We start from the raw sequence: 19026 nt of genomic DNA on the forward strand, positions 1-19026 counted from the left end.
ACCCAGCTTGGCCGGGCTGGCTGCACGCATGGCAAACACCCTACCACTGTGCTATCGCTCCAGCCCTGGGAGAGACGAGCAATGGAATAAATGGCAATTGATCACCAACCAGCTTGGCCCTTGTTCCTCCTTTGTTGAACCAAAGCAATGGCTATGGGGGGTGGGGGGATGGGAGATGAGGGGGAGGAGGAGGGGGCGGGAAAGCAGTTCAAGAGCACTGAACATGGGCGGTGAGGGAGAGCCACTTGGAGAGCCCGAGACCATCCATTAGTATGTGATCACTCATAGAGTCACCCGAGCTAAAAGGAGTTTACACAGTACCCCATGTGGTTCCCCAAGCCTTGCCAAGAGTGATCCTGAGCATGGAGCCAGGACTAAAACTTGAGCACTGCCAGAAAATAAAATAAATGCCTCCACAACACAGAGGGCCTTCTCTTAAAAATCTTGCAAACTCCCTATCTCCAAAGCAGATTGTCCTGTATATGTGGAATGTCAGGTTTTGTGGTCCTCCAACTGGGAGAGCAGTTTAAACTGGTGAAACTCTACTAAAAATAGAGACATTTCCAGTTTCTTGATTTTTTTTATTTTGCTTTTTCTCAAAAGCAAAATGATGTTTTTCTGGTTTTATTATTTTTTTTCCTCCTGGGACTTAGTGTCTAGAAATTTACAGATTTTTGTAATGTGGTAAACTATTTCTTTGAAAGAAGACTGATTTTTAAAATACTCAGAGTCCATATTCATATGTTAGGGATTATTAATTTTTTTCTTTTATTTGTCTTAGTATTTAAGGGTTGAGATTTAGTTTGTTTATTTGGTTGGTTGGTTTTGCATTTTAGAGTCACACCCAGTAGTGCAGGAGTGTTCCAGAGCTACTCCTGATTCTGTGTTTTGGTGCTTGGGAGTACTTTCCTTTTTAATTTTTTTAAACATCGTGATTTACAAAGTAGTTCATAGTACAGCCGTTATAAACATTCAATGTTCCAACGCCAATCTCATCACCAAAGTAATCTTCCCTCCATCACTGTCCCAATTTTCCAAAATGCCTCAGAAACCTACTCCTTTAGCAGGCACAAAATAGTTTATATTATATTGCTTGTTACACTGAATGGGTAATGGAATTATCAAAATAATATTGCAGTAAAAGAAAATTTGTGATAATTGTTATATCTCACCATGAGGTTACTAATTAGTCTTTGAGAGTTTACTAATCTGTTTGCTGCTAGCTGAGCTTTCTGTTATTAATTTTTTTTATGGAGCTTAGTTGACTTCTATTACTTTATCATCAAATTTGGTGGTCTTACTAGGATGTCAGTATTGTGGAACTATCTGTGGCACATATTCCAGAAAGGTCAGGGTATATAGAACTGGGCCAGTGAGTTTACATGGCTGTGGTTGTATGGTTGTGGGGTATGGGTGTAGCTACTAGGTATTTTGGAATTACCAGGAGTGCGGGGTGGCGTCTGCTCCCACTATGAGAAGATCCCAGAGTTCTCAGCCCCAGAACCTGTGTACTTAGAATTTCAGTCAATTTGGTGTCTCTGCAGAGATTAGTCATGAAGTGGTGGAGTTAGATTGTTTTCATGGTGTTAGCAATGGGGTGTGGATACAGCTACCAGGGATTTGGCAGGACAGGGAATGAACCTACTACACTCCCAAGGGCACCCCAGAGTTTTCAGACTGGAGACTGGTGTGCTGGTGAATTAGCGGCTTGATTTGCATCTCCTCAGATATTTAGTTGTGAAACTATCAAGCTGGAATGATGGATGAATTTACATGTTGGTGGCTGTGGGATGTGGGTGTGCCTGCTGGATCTTCCTCAAGTATGGAGAAGTGGAATAATCACTTTTTTCCATGTGCACATTTCTTAGTCAAGGCTGACATAGGATTATTGTTTAATTTTCATTTATTCTGTACACTTATGACAGAATTGGTCTTCGATATGAATATCAAAGTTGCCAACAGCTCATATGATGAACCACCAGGGCTTTGGAAAGTGGATGGATTGCTTCTCCATGAATCTCCCTTCAAATATCAATATATTTATGGAAACATTTTTTAAATCACTAAAATTAGAGATGAGCATAACACCAGTGTTTCTGAATGGCAACATATGGAATAAAACCAGAGTCTTTATTTTCCCCACATTTTAAACCCTGGAGTGACTGACGGTTAGACTGTATGTCTGCCATCCTATTTAGATTAGGAGGACAGAGATAATAAAGTAAAAATTTACGGATGAGAAGTTGTTCTCTAAGAAATGTTTAAAACTGTACATTGGCATCAGAGGGAAGACTATCTTTTCTAATTAATGATGAATAACTTAAATTGTATATATATAAAAAACAAGAGGGAAAATTATCTTTACTCCCTTATGATTAGTATTAAAGAAATAACTGAGTTTGACTAAGATAGTATTTCATTACATAATTTGAGTATTACTTCGAGAACCTGAAGGCCTAGGTTCAAAGAGTCAGTGTATTATGTTATTAGTTAAATTGATTACTGTACGTGAGAACATTGAATGACTTTATTTTTGTTCCTGAGAGATGTGGGAGAGAAGACTGTAATATGAGATTTAGGTTCTGAGAGAGTTAATATCCACCATTAACTGAAAGGTCCCACTTTACTGCTTACACAACTGCATATAGTTGCAATATGATTTTACAGGAGGGAGTCCACATTGCAACAATATAAGCATACAACTTAACTAGCATTAAAGAGTAAGGGAGGGTATGGTAATGTTAAGATGGAGGCTTGGGAAACAGACAAGTTGACAAATAGAAGTGGGCCCCAGAGCTCCTCCCTTGAAGCTCTTTGTTCTTGGGGATGAAGTATCTCTTCCCTTTAGTGATTTCCCCTGGTGATCCTCCTTATAGAAAATTTCAGGATCATAGGTGGGGAGTTCAGAAGGTTTCTCAATTTTGATCCAACTCAACCACAAATGTACACGACATTTTAGAGTTTGTTAGACTGATAACCTATTCATTTGAACTTAGGCAGATTGCCTACACAGCCGGGTGTTTATTGATTTTTGTTTTTCACATGTGTCTACTTACATCAATAACTTAAATCACTCCTCATATTGTCTAAGCTTCACATCAATAGGTATAACTCTAACTCAATACTCCCACATTTTTTATCAGTCCTTGTTATTACAATGTCAATTCACATAATATTTTAAGTTTTCTGAATCATTTTTACACGAATACATATAACAGGAATCAAAAAACATTTGGGAAAAAGAGATTCCAAAAGGCTGGAACTTGTCACAGTGAGAGCAGCCAGGAAAACTCTCTGGGGATATACAGTGGCTTGATTCAAACATCTGCTATAATTTAATCTCCATGAGGGCAGGGATTTTGAAAGTTTAGTTCACTAGTAAACCTCCAAGTACTTTGAACTGTGTCTGGCACAATGTAGGCACTTAATAAATGCCTGTGGTAGAAATGAATGAATGCTAGGAAGGAATTTCTAGTGTTCAACTCAAAAGGTTTTGCTTTAGAATATAACTCCTTCCCAGTTTCCTCCAAAAAGGGAGAGGAGACACTTCATATATTCCAAACTTCTTCTTGAGGTTGAGAGCATTTTAAAACATTAGCACTAAATTCCGCATGGCAAAATAGAGTCAATATGGGAGTCAGGACTATCCCTTCACCAAACTTAATTAAAGCACAAAACCTGAACCCAAAGAAATGATGAAAAATAAAATGAAAAAATAATGTGAATTAGGAAACATTTTTGGATTGCCAAAAGACCTGAGATCAAGACATCAATGACCAGAAACACACACACACACACACACACACACACACACACACACACACACACACACGGATTCTTTAAAAGTTTATTACCACAAAACAGCATAAAATTTAAGTTGTACTAGTCCAGTGAGAATAGATAGTATCTTCTTTATAGATTTGTTTTTAGAAAACAGTTGTTGTTTTATTTTTTCTTCCAACTGGGTGTTCCATTTTATTCAGATAACTCAGTTCGGATTCATCAACTCTGCCAGAAGAACAGCCACAATTTTCAATCACGAAGATCTTCCTCTGACCTTCACTTTCTCCTGTCTCTCTGGCATACCCAAGGTGAAACAGCGGTTGGCTTTGATTTACAGGTTAGGGAAGAGTCAGCTCACATATGTTCCTAATTGTTCAGACCAAGGTATCAACACATGTAGACAGCAAAATGCTGCTGCTGTTTAACCATGGGCTGCTCTTTATTATGTTGCAAAGTATCTCAGCAAAGTGGATCCTCTGCAAAATATCTGCATCTCTGCCCAGACCATGAGTCATGGCCCCATTTGTGGAACTAATTCACTATGACCTCCAACCTTTTCTGTGGAGAACAGAGCATTAAGTCCCTACTGCCACTGCCGTATGTGCTTCTAATTTATCTCATTGTCTCCAATGTTCACCTCTCCAGATGGTCGGGAAATTTCATACTCTCCTCACATTTGTCTTTGGGAGAATGTACCAATGTTTTCAAGAATCTGGACTTCAATAGTACTGTTCTGAATTACATAATAGCCATCCAGCTTGCAATCTAGGTCTACAGATTTTTGAATGTTTTCAATAGTCCATTCTGATTGTGGGGCATAATATTTTTTCTTCCTAAAACCCACAGGGAGGAGAAAACTAAGGCTATACATTTCCATTTATACACAATTAATTTGTAACCAGAGCACTTGCCAGATTTGTTCACATAAAACACAAACTGTTCTTTATCCCTGCTTCATCTCATTTTTATATCTTTATTTTCCTTGGGTCTTTTCCTCCAACCATTTATTTTCAATTTATGTTATCTAGCTGTATTAAATATAACTGTTCTCCAGTTATTTCTAGATCAAGATGGTATAAAATTATGTAAACATACACATACAGGCATCTGCTCAGACCAAATGAGGCCAGGCTTTTTACTGAATCACCAGGGAGCAGGACACAGCTTCCCCTGAGTTTTACCACACATGCATCGGATGGTCTTGACTAACTTGCCCCCCTTTTTGTTTTCATTTACTTTGGCATAAAGTGGTATCATAGCAGTTAACCTATCTCCGGGGTGTGTTCAGGTTTAATGAATAAATGTGTATAATGCCTTTGGAGTGCCTCACGTGAGATGGGCTGTAACTGCACATTATTAGTGCTGCTATTACAGCACTACCTTGGGATTCCAGGCTTTAAGCTGGCTGGAGATAGGAGGTCTCAGAAATAATAACAATACTTCTCCCCACGTGCTCTGCTCCCTAAAACCTCAGAGAACTTCAAGGCTTCACCTTATTAATGTAAGGCTCAGCACAAAATGGATGGGAATGACTACTGAGTACTTCCTGTTTCCACCTGGGAGATATTCAGGCAATACCTGGGCTTTCGCACCCACATCATCTGTAATGTGAACACTTTTCAGCATCCTTCATGTAAGAGAAGGCCTACTTCACTGCTGCACCATCAACTCATATCACTGGGAAATGCCACTGGAAAGAAAGCTTTTTAGTCTCATATTCATCAGGATCTCTAGATAGTGACAAGAGAATCAAACCATATTTGTAGTTAAGAAGTCAAATGTTGATCATATATTCTTCTTTAGCTATCACTTAGCAGCAGAGTTTAGGTAAAGCAATCATCCAAGTTCTGTATTTTTTTCCCCTTACAATGAACTCAGCTGAACGAAAGAGAAGCCTTTATATGTAATTCTATATATTATTGATTAATTTATAATGGCTGACACATTGCTGCTAATGGACACTATTTGGGAGTAAAATTATGAAAAACTCAATAAATAAGATATCATTGTCTGGGAATCAGAGTGCATTCCCCTCTAACCATGCCACTTGAAGTATGTGGGAATGAAGTCTTTGATTATAGCTTAATAATAATTCAACTACACTTTGTAAAGCTATTATCAATCAGACAGTCTTTTCCTATAATTGGTCTGAATTAGGAATCAATAATGTTATGACATTCATCCTCAGTGCTGTGCTGTTCATGATGGAGCATCCTTAATGAGTCAAACATCCCCATAACTATGTTCTTTGAGATCTCCAACAATAAAGCACCTAGCAATTAGACTCCAAAAGGACTTGGTTAGACTCAACACCTCAAGCATATTACTGCTGTTATATTCCTCTTGTTATATGTAACGTTAAATACCTTTTACATTAAATTTTCTCCAACATTTTGGTTAGTGATTTTTAAAATCCATAATTCTAGTGCACAATATTGGACTTACATACTGAGATGATGGGGATTTTAGTGAGGTTTCAGTTCTTACAGTATGTCTTGGAAATAGAATGAGTCCCTGGGCTCTCTTGGTTAAATTTCGGGCCTTTAGCTGACATCATTCTTGGCATTTGCCTTACTCCTTTACCAACTGGTAATAGAAATACAGTTGTCAGCTTCAATTTATTCAAATATGCGGAAACTAACTCCTCATAACGTTCTGCCTTCCCCATTTGAGTACCACCCCGTCCCATATATATCAATGTAGCAACTCAATTTTTTAATAGCTAATGGGAAAAGTCCAGACATTTAACTTAGTACTCAGCCAATTCATGCTTGAAATAAAAGCAAAAGCAGGGACCAATTTAGTTGGTCCAGATTATAATGTTGTATATAATGGAAACATTCCTCAAGACACTTGCAACAACTAGCTTAGACTTTGAAGCATGGGGTTTTATTTCTCTATTTTATCATAAAGGCTTGCAGATACAGTTGCAGATCATGAAAGTACTTAATCTTTTGAAAATACACTCTGGGGTCAGGGCGATAGTTCAGTGGGTAGGGTGCTTGCCTTGTAAATCATTGACCTGTGTTCAATCACATGTTGTCCCCCAGCACCACTAGGAGTAATCCCTAAGCCCTGAGAGCAGAGTAAGGAGTAAGCCCTGAGTAGAATGGGGTGTGCACCATTCAAAAAAAAAAAAGCAGAATAAAGCAAAAAAGCCATGCTCTTTGATTAAAGTAATTTCTACTGCCCAAAAATCCATACTGGGGCTGGAGTGATAGCACAGCAGGTAGGGTGTTTGCTTTGCATTCTGTCGACCCGGATTCAATTCCCAGCATCCCATATGGTCCCCTGAGCACTGCCAGGAGTAATTCCTGAGTGCGTGAGCTAGGAGTAACCCCTGTGCATTGCTGTTGTGAAAAAAAAAAAGAAAAAAAAATCATACTGACTCTTCTTGGCACAAACTATTTTTATTCATTTATCTATTTATTTGTTTATTGAGAAGAAGGTGGGGCACTCCTGGTATTGTTGGAGGGAGGCATCAAGTGAATCAGAATCAGCCACATGCAAAGCAAACTCCATAATCCCTGTACTATACATCCAGGTCTTCATTAAGTTATTTAAATAGTTGTCATTCATTTCCTTGAATCTAATGTGAGTGAATGATTTAAGGAAGAAAAAACTGAAAGATTCATTTTGCTTCCAGTTTATCAAGAAACCAAGTTCTCCTCTCTGGAAAATTACTGAGTTCTGTTGCTCTGTGACTTTCTGGATGAAAGTACATCCTCTTCTCTTCTGGTCATGGCCTGAAGTTGTAATTCAGATTTGGTCACATCCCTCATGCCAGTCCTGACATGACTCAGCATTTCTTGGAACCTTACAAACATTTTCTTTTTCCAGGTCAATGAAAAAGTTCACCTAACTGCACCGGCAATTGTTTGCAAATGACCATCATTGTATTAAAAATACTCAGTATTTGTATTACAAATCAGTTCAAACCCTACTCTCAGCTTTCTTTTATTTCAAAGAAAGATATCAAGGCCAGTTCATTAGACAATGGATTTTGAAATTTCACAAATTTCCCAGTTTGTTACTAAACAAAATATAACACTCCAGATTATTTTTAAAAATTAATAATCTCATTAGAACAATAAGAACAATTTCCTAGTCATTTCCATCAAAAGATACACTTTTCACAGCAGTAACTTGAAAATTAGTTTTTGCATCAATGGATGGGATAAATAGACATTTTTCACTATGGTATATTAGATTTGGCCTAAGACAGTCTTTTGGAATGTCACACTGCAAAAACCTCACTTGCAGCCAGCAATCAATCACAATTTCAGAATGCTTGATTACAAAAAGACCAAGAAAGAATAACCTACCATCACTCTTCATGTTAGCATGTGTCACTGCTGACAATGCTTGCTACCTATGTTATGGGATTGATTGAGAAGACAGATTTGGTAACAACATTTTCCCCACATTTTGGACATGGAAAAATGGTCTTTGATTTGTGTCTATAGACTTTATTTGATAAACCTTGTATTGCTTTCAATAAAAAAGGAGTAGTCAGTAATCATCAATGTGATTTTAATCCCCAGAGTTTTTATTTACCCCAGAGATCAATATCTCTGTAGGAGCACTCCCGTCTATCAAAAACACCATGTAGAAAATCTGTTCATCATCTTAACCACATCCATTTCTCAGCACCAATGATTAAATAACTTCAGCATGTATGAATTTGTTTGGGGTGTCCTTAAGTAGGCTAATTCTGTTCCAGTTGAATGTCCTTGATTATATGGTACTCAGACAGAAGGAGATTACAAAACACTAGAAACTATTCAAATGTCTTTGTGTTAATTAAATTGCCAGAAATTTTATCATGAGACTGTAATGATTCCAAGGCCCTGGCAGGATGCAGCAACTCTGAAAGAAGCAACATGCTGGAAAGGCAGTTTCTCTTAGCTGACTTAGCAGGGCTGCAATCAACTTGCTTGGTAGAGTCTCCTGGGAACTAAGTAAAACAGCTATTTGGTACTGCATAGATGGATAAAGGATTTGCAAGTTTTAAAAATGTACAGCATGTCAGACCTCGGATGTGGCTAAATCAGGGCAAAGCTTTCTATATTTTCATTTCAAACTCCAGAACTACTGTTGGAACCTGCGAATGTGACTTCTTTCTTCACTTTCATAGCCTGTTAAGACTCCATTCATGAACAATATCTTAGAGATTCTCTTTTGATACTTATCATCGCGCTGTTTCTTTTCCACTCTTTGGAGCTTGATAGGAAATGTCCCATGCATTCTTCTCTCTTACATAAACTTTGAAAAAGCCTCTGGGAGAGTATTCCTCCCTAGCTTGAATGTGCTGGACTTGAATGTGGGAACGTTATCATATGATATGATAATGAACAATGTGAAATTGTTGGGCAGTTGATAGCATCCAGGTTCATTGAACAGGGCAGGATTGCTATGAAATGTGTCTCCCTGGAGATTTTGTTCTTAGTCAATTGTCTCTTCCAATAACTTATACAAAATCAGAAACTGAACTTTTTCTACATATTGCAAGCAGTTGTTGAAATTTTTAACACTTGAAACTTGAAGCCAGGTAAAACCTCCACATTTCTCTTGGAACTCGACACTGCCCAGTTTATAAAGAGATTTGCCAAAATATGATGAACCTTTCTATGAACCTCAGGAAATTTCACGCTAAGACTGAAACCGGAAACGAACCACATTTTACTAGGTGTCAGATTTCATTCTGACCAGCTCACGGTTCTCCCTCCAGGTTGTATTAATTATTTCCTGCCTCAAGATGAGGGAGAAAGATTAAATGGCTTCACACTACCAAATAAAATATTTCCAAGAAAAACCGAGTCCCATCAAATATTAGCTATAGAAATGCACATTGTGATATCCTATTAATTTCATCTGGACATATTATTTGAGAAGTGGCTTTGGTCACACATACAGTACTCTAGAAATGAAACCATAGATCAGACTAAAATGATGAGATCATGCTAATGACAAGACACAAAATGATAGCTTCAAAGGAAAAAAGAATGAAGTAGTATAAAACTTTATAAAGTGTTCTTGTATTAATAAATTCATCAATGCTTTCCCTGACCCACTAGAGCCTTTGATTGAGAAGATTTAATTTAAAGGCAAACATGCACATATAAAATCTTAAAGACCTAATTCATCTCATAGGCAGCTTTGTGTAATTATTTTTCCTTTTTTCAATTAATGATGTTTTTGTGTACCAAATAAATTATATTTGTTTAAATGATTCTGTACATCAGGCTTTCTCAATCACAGTACCATTGACATATGTAGCAGCATCTCTGCACCCTGGAGATTACTAATATCACCGGATGCCAGAAGCACTTCCGCTTAAATCATAAAAATCAGTACACATCTACAAACCTTGCCAAATGTACCCTACTGGAAAAAATGCCTACAGCTGAAAATAAATTAAATCTTATGTGCCTTATGTTTTTGAATGCTTTCAAGTGCAGCAATTTGCATGGCAATTTGTTGCTTTCTATGAGTGTGAAGTACTTATAGATACATAACTGGATTTATTGATAAATGAGAAACAGTCAGAAATTGCAAAAACAATTTAACAACATCTAGAAACATCAATAAAATGAGTGAGTTAGAAGGGAATTTAGAAAAATAGGGGATTGTAGACACACAAAAACTGTACCAGCAATAGCAAAATAAAATAATGGACCAAAAAAAAAAGGAGTCAATATGTGAAAACGGTGAAAATAGCTGCTAACTTACATTGTAAAATGTGGGAATTGGGAGCCCTGCACGCACATCAGCTATAGCGCACTAGCTAAGCATTTATGAGGACCTGGGTTTGATTCCCAGAAACACCAAATGATAAATATAGATAGATAGATAGATAGATAGATAGATAGATAGATATAAACTTGGGTCATTCCATACAATAACAACTAGTTATATGTGACAATTTAAGTTTAAATTCAAATTGTAAAAGTCTCACTTAAACTATAAAGACAAAGATAGACTTGAAGTAAAGGGATTATTAACTTCAATTCAATGGAAAAAATTAAAAGTCAGAAACGGCTACAATCTTATCAAATGAAATGTACTTCTAGCCAAAACTTAAATTAAAGAATCAAAGAGTCAAAAATAGTCATTGTTATAAAGGTATAAATACAACAGAAAAACATTATACTTATTAATATAGACACCAAACTCATATTTAGTAAATATATAAAGCATTAACATAAAGGAAGATATTAAAGCAACAATTTAAAGTAAGGTATAATAATCCAGAAACTCATTATGGAAACAGTGACCGTAAGTGACAAATTAGATGAAATAGAGATTTCCACCTCAAAACATCAGAATACACATCTTTCAGGTATCCAAAACATTCTCAAAGATACACTGGTGGAAAATAAAATAAATCTTTAAAAATCTGTGATGACTAAATCTAGAAATCAATGAAAATAAGAAAGAGGGTAAACCCATAAATGTGTGAAGAATAAACAAAACTACTAAACAAGTGCTGGTCAACCAGGAAATCAAAGTTGAATCAATAACACCTCGAGGGCCAGGAGAGTAATTCCATCAGACAGTGGATGCTCTACATGCACGAGACCCCAGAGAACACTTGGGAAGAAGCAAACGCAGTATTATCATGAACTTTAGAAAAATACAAACCTAATTCAAGAAGAAGAGGAATCAGAAGTTTAAAAAGTAAATCTAAAGTTACAAGTAAAGGAACTACACAAAAGTAGAAAATAAAAAACTGAAAATAAGGTAGAGGAAAATAAAATTAAACATAAATTAATGGAATAGATATTAAGAAGATAATCAAAAGAGCAGCAAAACTAAGAAAACTCGTTCTTTTAAAAAGAGAAAAATAATAAGCAAACTAGACAAGTCTTTAAATTAGACTCTTCAGAAGAGAATATTCAAGCAAGCTTGACCAGAGAGGAGAAATTACAACCAGTACTTCAGAAAAACATCATAAAAGAATATTATGAGGCAATTACATGGCAACAAATTGGACAAGCTACAATAAACAGACACATTTTTAGTTACAAAACCAAATAAAGAAGTAACAACAACAAAATCCAAAGATTGAACATACCCACCATGAATAAGGAAACTGAAACTGGAACATAGCAGTCAAGGCCCTTGCCTTGCATATAGCCTACTAGCGTTCTATCTCCAAAACTGCATATGGCTCTCTGAGCCCTGCCAGATGTGATCCATGATCTCAGTCAGGAGTACAACTACATATGTCCCAAAATCAAAAGTCAAACAAAGAAAAACACTAAAACAGTAATCAAAATCTCTGTAAAACAAAATGGCAATGATTTCTAATACTAAACACACATCTGTTTTAAAAGTCCAGGAGCAAATGCCTTTTTTAGTTAATCCTCCTACCAAAACTGTCCCAAAGTGTTTCATAAACTTGAAAAGAGGGAAATTTTCCATGCTATGAAGACTACATTACCATGATTTCAAAAACAGACAAGGACATGACAAAAAAATTAAGACTAGAAAAGAATATCCTGATGAGTCTAGATGCAAATCCTCGAGATACTAGCAAACCAATTTCAATAATACATTAAAAGAATCATATGGCATGATCAAATGAGATTTATTCTAGTAATGCAAGAATGATTCAACATACACAAGTCAAAAATTATGCTACACTACACCAACAAAGTAATGGACAAAAATCATGATCATCTCATTTGACACAAAAAACAACTGACAACATTCAATAGTCTTTATAATACAACTCTTCAACAAAATGGGTATAGATGAAGCTACTTCAACATAATAATGGGCATGACAAAAAATCCAGAATCAAAATCACACTCAGTGGTGAAAAACATAGGTTGTTCTTAAGATCAAGAACAAGACAAGAAAATTGATACTCACTACCACTTTTCAATAGTGTTGGAAATTGTGGCTAGAGTAGCAAGAGGATTAAAGAGACCATTTAAAGACGTATAGAGTTTGATCTTCAGCAATGTATAGTGCCCCAAATACTGTCAGATGTAGTCCTGCTGACCCCCAAGCACTGTTACTCTTGTGGCCACCATTAGACAGAGCAGTACAGCATTACTACACAGCAAGAACATCAAACTGTCATGTCAGTTTACCACGAGTAAATTTCATGTCTCAGAGTTCTGCTGGGAAGTCCTGGAAAATAATAGGAAATATATGAAAGCATATATATTAGGAAAATAATATATTAAGAAGCAATAATAAATAAGAAAATAAAATTAAAGGAACACAAATTTAGAAGGCAGAAATAAAACTATCAGTCTTTTGCAAATGATGTGATACGATACACTCAAATTCCAATGAATTTAATAAAAGTATTTTTAAAATAATTTTAGTTGGCTATAAAATTAATATATCCTTAACCATACTTGATGAGGAACAAATGCTGTCATCATTATGGAAAGCAGTATGGAAGCAGATTCACATGGAATAATAACATTCATTTATTAAAAAAAGAGGTGAAAAACTTTCATTTGCAACAAAATGGATAGTTCTAGAGGGAATTACTTTTAACAAATTAAGCCAATCAAGAAAAGACAAACAACATATGATTTTAATTATTTGTGGTATATAATACATGAACAGATGAACTAAATAAAACAAAAATAAAATTTTAGAATATGAAAAACAAAAATAGAACAGCTGGATTGCATACCAAGTGCACATTTTGTGAAACAAAATAAAACCAAATAAGTTGATAATTCAATTTCTCAAGTCACTATTATTCAAAGCCACTCTAAGCCTAGTGGTTGCCGTTATTGGACAGTGTAGACAGAGAACATGTCCACTATGACTAAAATGCCCTACTGGATATTGCTGCCCAGAGTACAAAAACATGGATGAAAATTATGAGAAATTTTCATTTTTCAGAAACAAATTACTAAAGCTTTGCAAATAACCTCTCAAAATGCTATCTTCGCATAATTTCCTTTCAAAGTAGCCAGAAAGACTTACTAGGAGACTATTGCACTAGTTGAAGAAAATTCTCCAGCTGAGATTCAAAAGACTCTAATATATAAATTTTTAATGTGTTTTATACTGAGATAAGATTAGTTCATATGAACGTGCACAGTTTAGTAATATACCTTCATACCTCAGAAAGTATATTTGGGGTTATTTTGGGGTGACATACCAGCTGTGCTCAGGACTTACTCCTGGCTCTCTACTCAGGAGATCACTTAGGTGGTTCTCAGGAGGTCATGTGTGTTGACAGAGAGTGTACCCGAGTCAGCCACATGTAAAGCACGTGCCCTGCTGCTTTGCTATCTCTCTAGCATGTCTTCTAAAGTTCCCGTTACCACACCACCAAAGTACCCAGATCCCTTCACCATAACCACCACACTCCTCTCCACCATTGAGTCCTCCCCACTTTCAGGAAACTCAGCTCCGAGGTCTAAGCTAGGTTACTTTTTTCAGTGTTAGTTTTGTCTCTTTTCTTGTTTTATGTTTTCAAGTAGTACATTTGAGTTTGATCATCCAATATATACATTTTTCCTTTATACATATTTACCTAGCATAATTTCCTTCAGTTTCATGTTGTTGCGAAGGCAAAGGCAAACTGGCTTCTTTTTCCTCACAGTTGAGTCCAACAAACCTCAAATGGGAAGATATACCACATTTTCTTCACCCATTCACTTATTATTGGGCAGTTGTGCTGCACTATTATCTTGCCTATTGTAAAAGCCCTATAATAAACAGGCATGCATATTTCTTTTTGGATAAGTGTTACTGTTTTTTTTTTAATTCTTTGGATAGATACATAGGAGCAGAATTGTGTATCATATGTTAGACCTGTTTTTAATATTTTGAGAAATCCACATACAGTTTTCCACAGAGGGTAGAATAATGACATTTCCACCAAACTACATGAGGTCATTTTCATTCATATCTCTGCCTGCACATGTATTTTCTGGCACTTCTTATATAAGTCATTTTTATGTCTGCAAGTTATTTTGACTTTCATTTCCATGATAATGAGTATAAATGAGCGTTTTAAAATGTGCCTTTTTTGTCATTTGTATACCTTCTTTATTTAAGTGTCTCTTTAATTTTTATATTTATTCCCTTGTTTAGCTTACTGGTTCCCTATGTAACTTGGTATTATTAGCCCTTTTTTCAGATGTATAGGGTATACTACTGGCTCTCATTAAATAGATTGTCTTTTTGTTTGATCAATAGTTTCATTCACTGAGAAGTTCATTAGTTTGACTCAATTTTTGTTTTGTTTCCTTTGTTGGTGGAATCAAATTACTGAATATTCACAGAAACTAAGAGTATTTTGCCTATTTCTTCTATGCATTTTATGTTTTGGAGATATCACATACATGTCTTTAATCTATGTGAGCTATGTGAGCTAACTTTTGTACATGATGTGAGATAGTAGTCTATATTGATTCTTCCCATGTGGCTATCCACAGGAACATAAAGGAACTTAATATTTTATTTAATTCTTTATATATTTATTTATTGTATTGGGGGGTCTTATTCAGTGGCATTCAAGAGCTATTCCCAGCTTTGTAGGTTACTTCCAGTGAGGTTTTGGAGACCATGCAGTGTTGGAGATAGAACCTATGCCTCCCACATGCAAAGCATGAACTTAGCTCACTGAGCTATCTTTCTGATCCTGAGATTTTATTTTCTGAAGATGCTTAACATACTCCACATTATACTAATGGTTCCTTTATTATAAATTAATTGACCATTTGGGTTAATATTTGAGGGCTTTTAATCAGCTTAATTAAGAAAGTAAAGGACCTGTATTAAAAAAAACTACAAAACGCTACTCCAAAAAATAAAAAATGACACGATGAAATGTAGATGCATCCCCTGCTCATGGATTAGGAGAACTAACTTTGTAAACATTTCAATACTCCCCAAAGCATTACACAAATTCAATGTAATTCCTATAAGGATACCTGTGATATTTTCCAAAGAAATATCATGGGTGTCCTTGAAATTCATAAGGAAAAATAAGCCCCCACAAATAGCCAAAGCAAACCTTAGGAAAATGAAGATGAGAGTCATCACCTTCCCCAACTTCAAACTGCACTGTAAAGTAGTAGCAATCAAAACAGTATGGTATTGGGATAGACAGACCAGCAGCAGCAGCAGCTGGAGGAGGAGGAGGAGGAGGAAGAGGAGGAGGAGGAGGAGGAGGAGGAGGAGGAGGAGGAGGAGGAGGAGGAGGAGGAGGAGGAGGGGAAGGAGGAGGAGGGGAAGGAGGAGGATCAGGAGGAGGAAGAGGAGGAGGAGAAGAAAGAGAAAAAGGAGAAGGAGAAGAATGTACAATGTACAATAGGGAAGGGATGGGAATTGAAACATGACTGAAACCCAATCATGAACAAATTTGTAACTGTGTATCTCACTGGGATTCAAAAAAAGTGTGTGTGTGTGGGGGGGGGGCTTTTGTGTCTATTTATCTGTGAATCTCTTTTGAGTCAAACACCATAGTTTTTGTTTACTGGTGCTTAATAGTACAGTTTGAATTTAGAGAACATGATGTTTCCTTTATTTGTGGCACTTCTGTTTGTAGCTTTCTTATTTCAGTTCTCATTTCTTCCTGTATTTTCTCCACTGTTTCTTTCATTTCTTCCTTTTTAATTTTCTGGATGTCTGCTCCATTGATTCTTTGAATTCCTTGAACATCCTCAGCATTTCATCTCGGAATTCTTTATAGGAGAGATCCTATTTGTGGGTAACCCCTGTTGAGGATCCAGATCTCTTTTCTTCGTCCTCTCCTCATAGTAGAGATTTGTGCTGTTTCCTCATGCTGCTGTGGTTGTATAGAGGTAAACCCTTCAAGTTCACGAGCACTGTTCCCTCTTATTGCAGGGAAGGATTCTGAATAATGTCATTCGATGGTGTTCACACTTCTCCACTTCTAGAATATGTCCTTCCTCTCAGACATTATCCTGTGGCTTATGATAGGCATCTAGTGAAACATTGGAGGAGGTGTAATGTTTCCATCTTTCTTTCTTTGCCTCAGAATCGCTTTGGCTAACCCAGCTCCTCTATATTTCCATATGAATCTCAGTTCTTTTGTTATATTTCCTTGAAAAATGCCACTGCAATTTTGATAGAGATTGCAATTAGTGCATTCAATCTACCCAATCCTTCAGGGGAAATGTTAATTTTATAAGATCAGTTCTTTTAATTCATGAGCATGGAATCTTTCCAACCCTGTGTTTTCTACTATTTTTTAACTGTGACATAGTATTTGATACACAAGATTGTCTATTAATCTTATTTACAGCCATTAAACTTTTTTCAATGTGTTAGATGGGTGGGTCTTTATTTGCTTTCACTACTTTTTTCTTGTATGCATATGAAAAATATAATGACAGAGTTAAAGAGATTATACAGGAGGTATGGTACTTCACTTGAACTCTGCTGACCCCAGTTTGATACTTGGTATCACATACAGCTCCACTAGTGCCATCAGAGTCAAGAATAATCCCTTTTTAGGTTTATCTATGTTGTTATCTATGTTTGATTTCGAAATTAAGTTGCTCTTATTCAATGTGTTTGAGATATTTCTCTTTTCTTCAATGTTTAGTAAGAGAATGAGAAAGACAGAGAATACTAACCCTTCTCCACTTCTAGAATACGTCCTTTCTCTCAGACATTATCCTGTGGCTTATGATAGGCATCTAGTGAAGCATTGGAGGAGGTGTAATGTTTCCATCTTTCTTTCTTTGCCTCAGAATTGCTTTGACTAACCCAGTTCCTCTATATTTCCATATGAATCTCAGTTCTTTTGTTATATTTCCTTGAAAAAATGCCATTGCAACTTTGATAGAGATTGCAATTAGTGCATTGAATCTACCATCTTTTGGAGAAACCATCTCATCCTGGGTTTTGTTTTGGGGCAGACTTTTGATTACTGTTTCTTTTGTTTGTTTTTCTGCCATAACCCATGATGCTCAGGTCTTAATGCTGTCTCTGGATTCAGGAATAAATTCTGTTTTTGCTCTGGGGACCATATTTAGTTTCAGGGATTTCAACCAGGGTCAGTGGGATGAAAAGGAAATGCTTTACCTGCTGAACTATTTCTAAGGTCCTCAATTTTTGTTTTGGTATCCTTGGGTTTGTTCAAGTTATTTAAGTCCAAATGACTGTCTGGTATTTTGTACAATTAATTTTAATTTACATTTTAATTATTTTATAACTTTTTTGGATTGGTTTTTGTGTGTGTGTGTGTGTGTGTGTGTGTGTGTGTGTGTGTGTATCATACTTGATGGTTTTCTTGACTTATTCCAAGGCTTAGTCCTGGTTCTGAACTTAAGGTTTACTCTTGGTGGTACTCCTCAGACAATATTTGGTTCCTGAAATTGAACCAGGGTTGACTACATGCAAGGCAAACACCTTAACCCCTCTACTGTCTCTTTGGACTTATTTTTATTTCTCCCTTTAAATTTTATATTTATTTGTTTATCCTTTGTTTACTCATTTATTGTGTTTAGATATTTTTTATGTTTTATTGTTCGTTTTTTTCCTAATGCACACAGTATTTCTATGAACTTCCCTCTGAATGCTGTTTTGACTGTTCCAAATATTTTTTTGATAACATAGCTACACCTGGCTGTCCTCGCTGGGGCCCCTTGAAGGGGAGCAGATTGAGCTTTCCTCCCCGCCCTGACCAGGGCTCTGGCAGCTGAAGACCTCCAGGACCAGCCACCACCATGCTGAGACCACTCTCCGCACACCTAAAGGTACCGGCAGAGGAACAAACACAAGCGGAACCCGGGGCTGAGATCTCCAAGCCTACTCGGATCAGAACTTAGCATCCTCCACCCAGATCCTCCGAATTCCAGTAGGTGGGGGTCACACCCACCAACTGGCCCCCTGGCGCTGTGTAATCTCATCAACAGCCAAGACTCAGACACTATAAAAACCAGCTCCCGGAACTGCGCGGCCGCGAATACGGACATCTTATTATGACATCTTATTATCTCATTCCTACTTTGGACAAACTGGCAGGCTACCGAATGTAACCTGCCCACACACAGAGTCTGGCAAACTCCCCGTGGCGTACCCAATATGCCAAATACCAGTAACAATGATGGGTCTCATTCTCCTAAAGAGCCTTGAATATAATTTCAGTGCTAGGATGATGGAGACGTTACTGGGGCCTGCTCGAGGCAATCGACGAATAACAGGATGGTCGTGATTTGTGATTCGAACATAGCTACATTCTCATTTGTTTCCAGAAAATTTTCCATTTCTTCTCATTAC

This window comes from Sorex fumeus, unplaced genomic scaffold, assembly GCF_029834395.1.
Source record: "Sorex fumeus unplaced genomic scaffold, SorFum_2.1 ptg000061l, whole genome shotgun sequence".
Lineage (NCBI taxonomy): Eukaryota > Metazoa > Chordata > Mammalia > Eulipotyphla > Soricidae > Sorex > Sorex fumeus.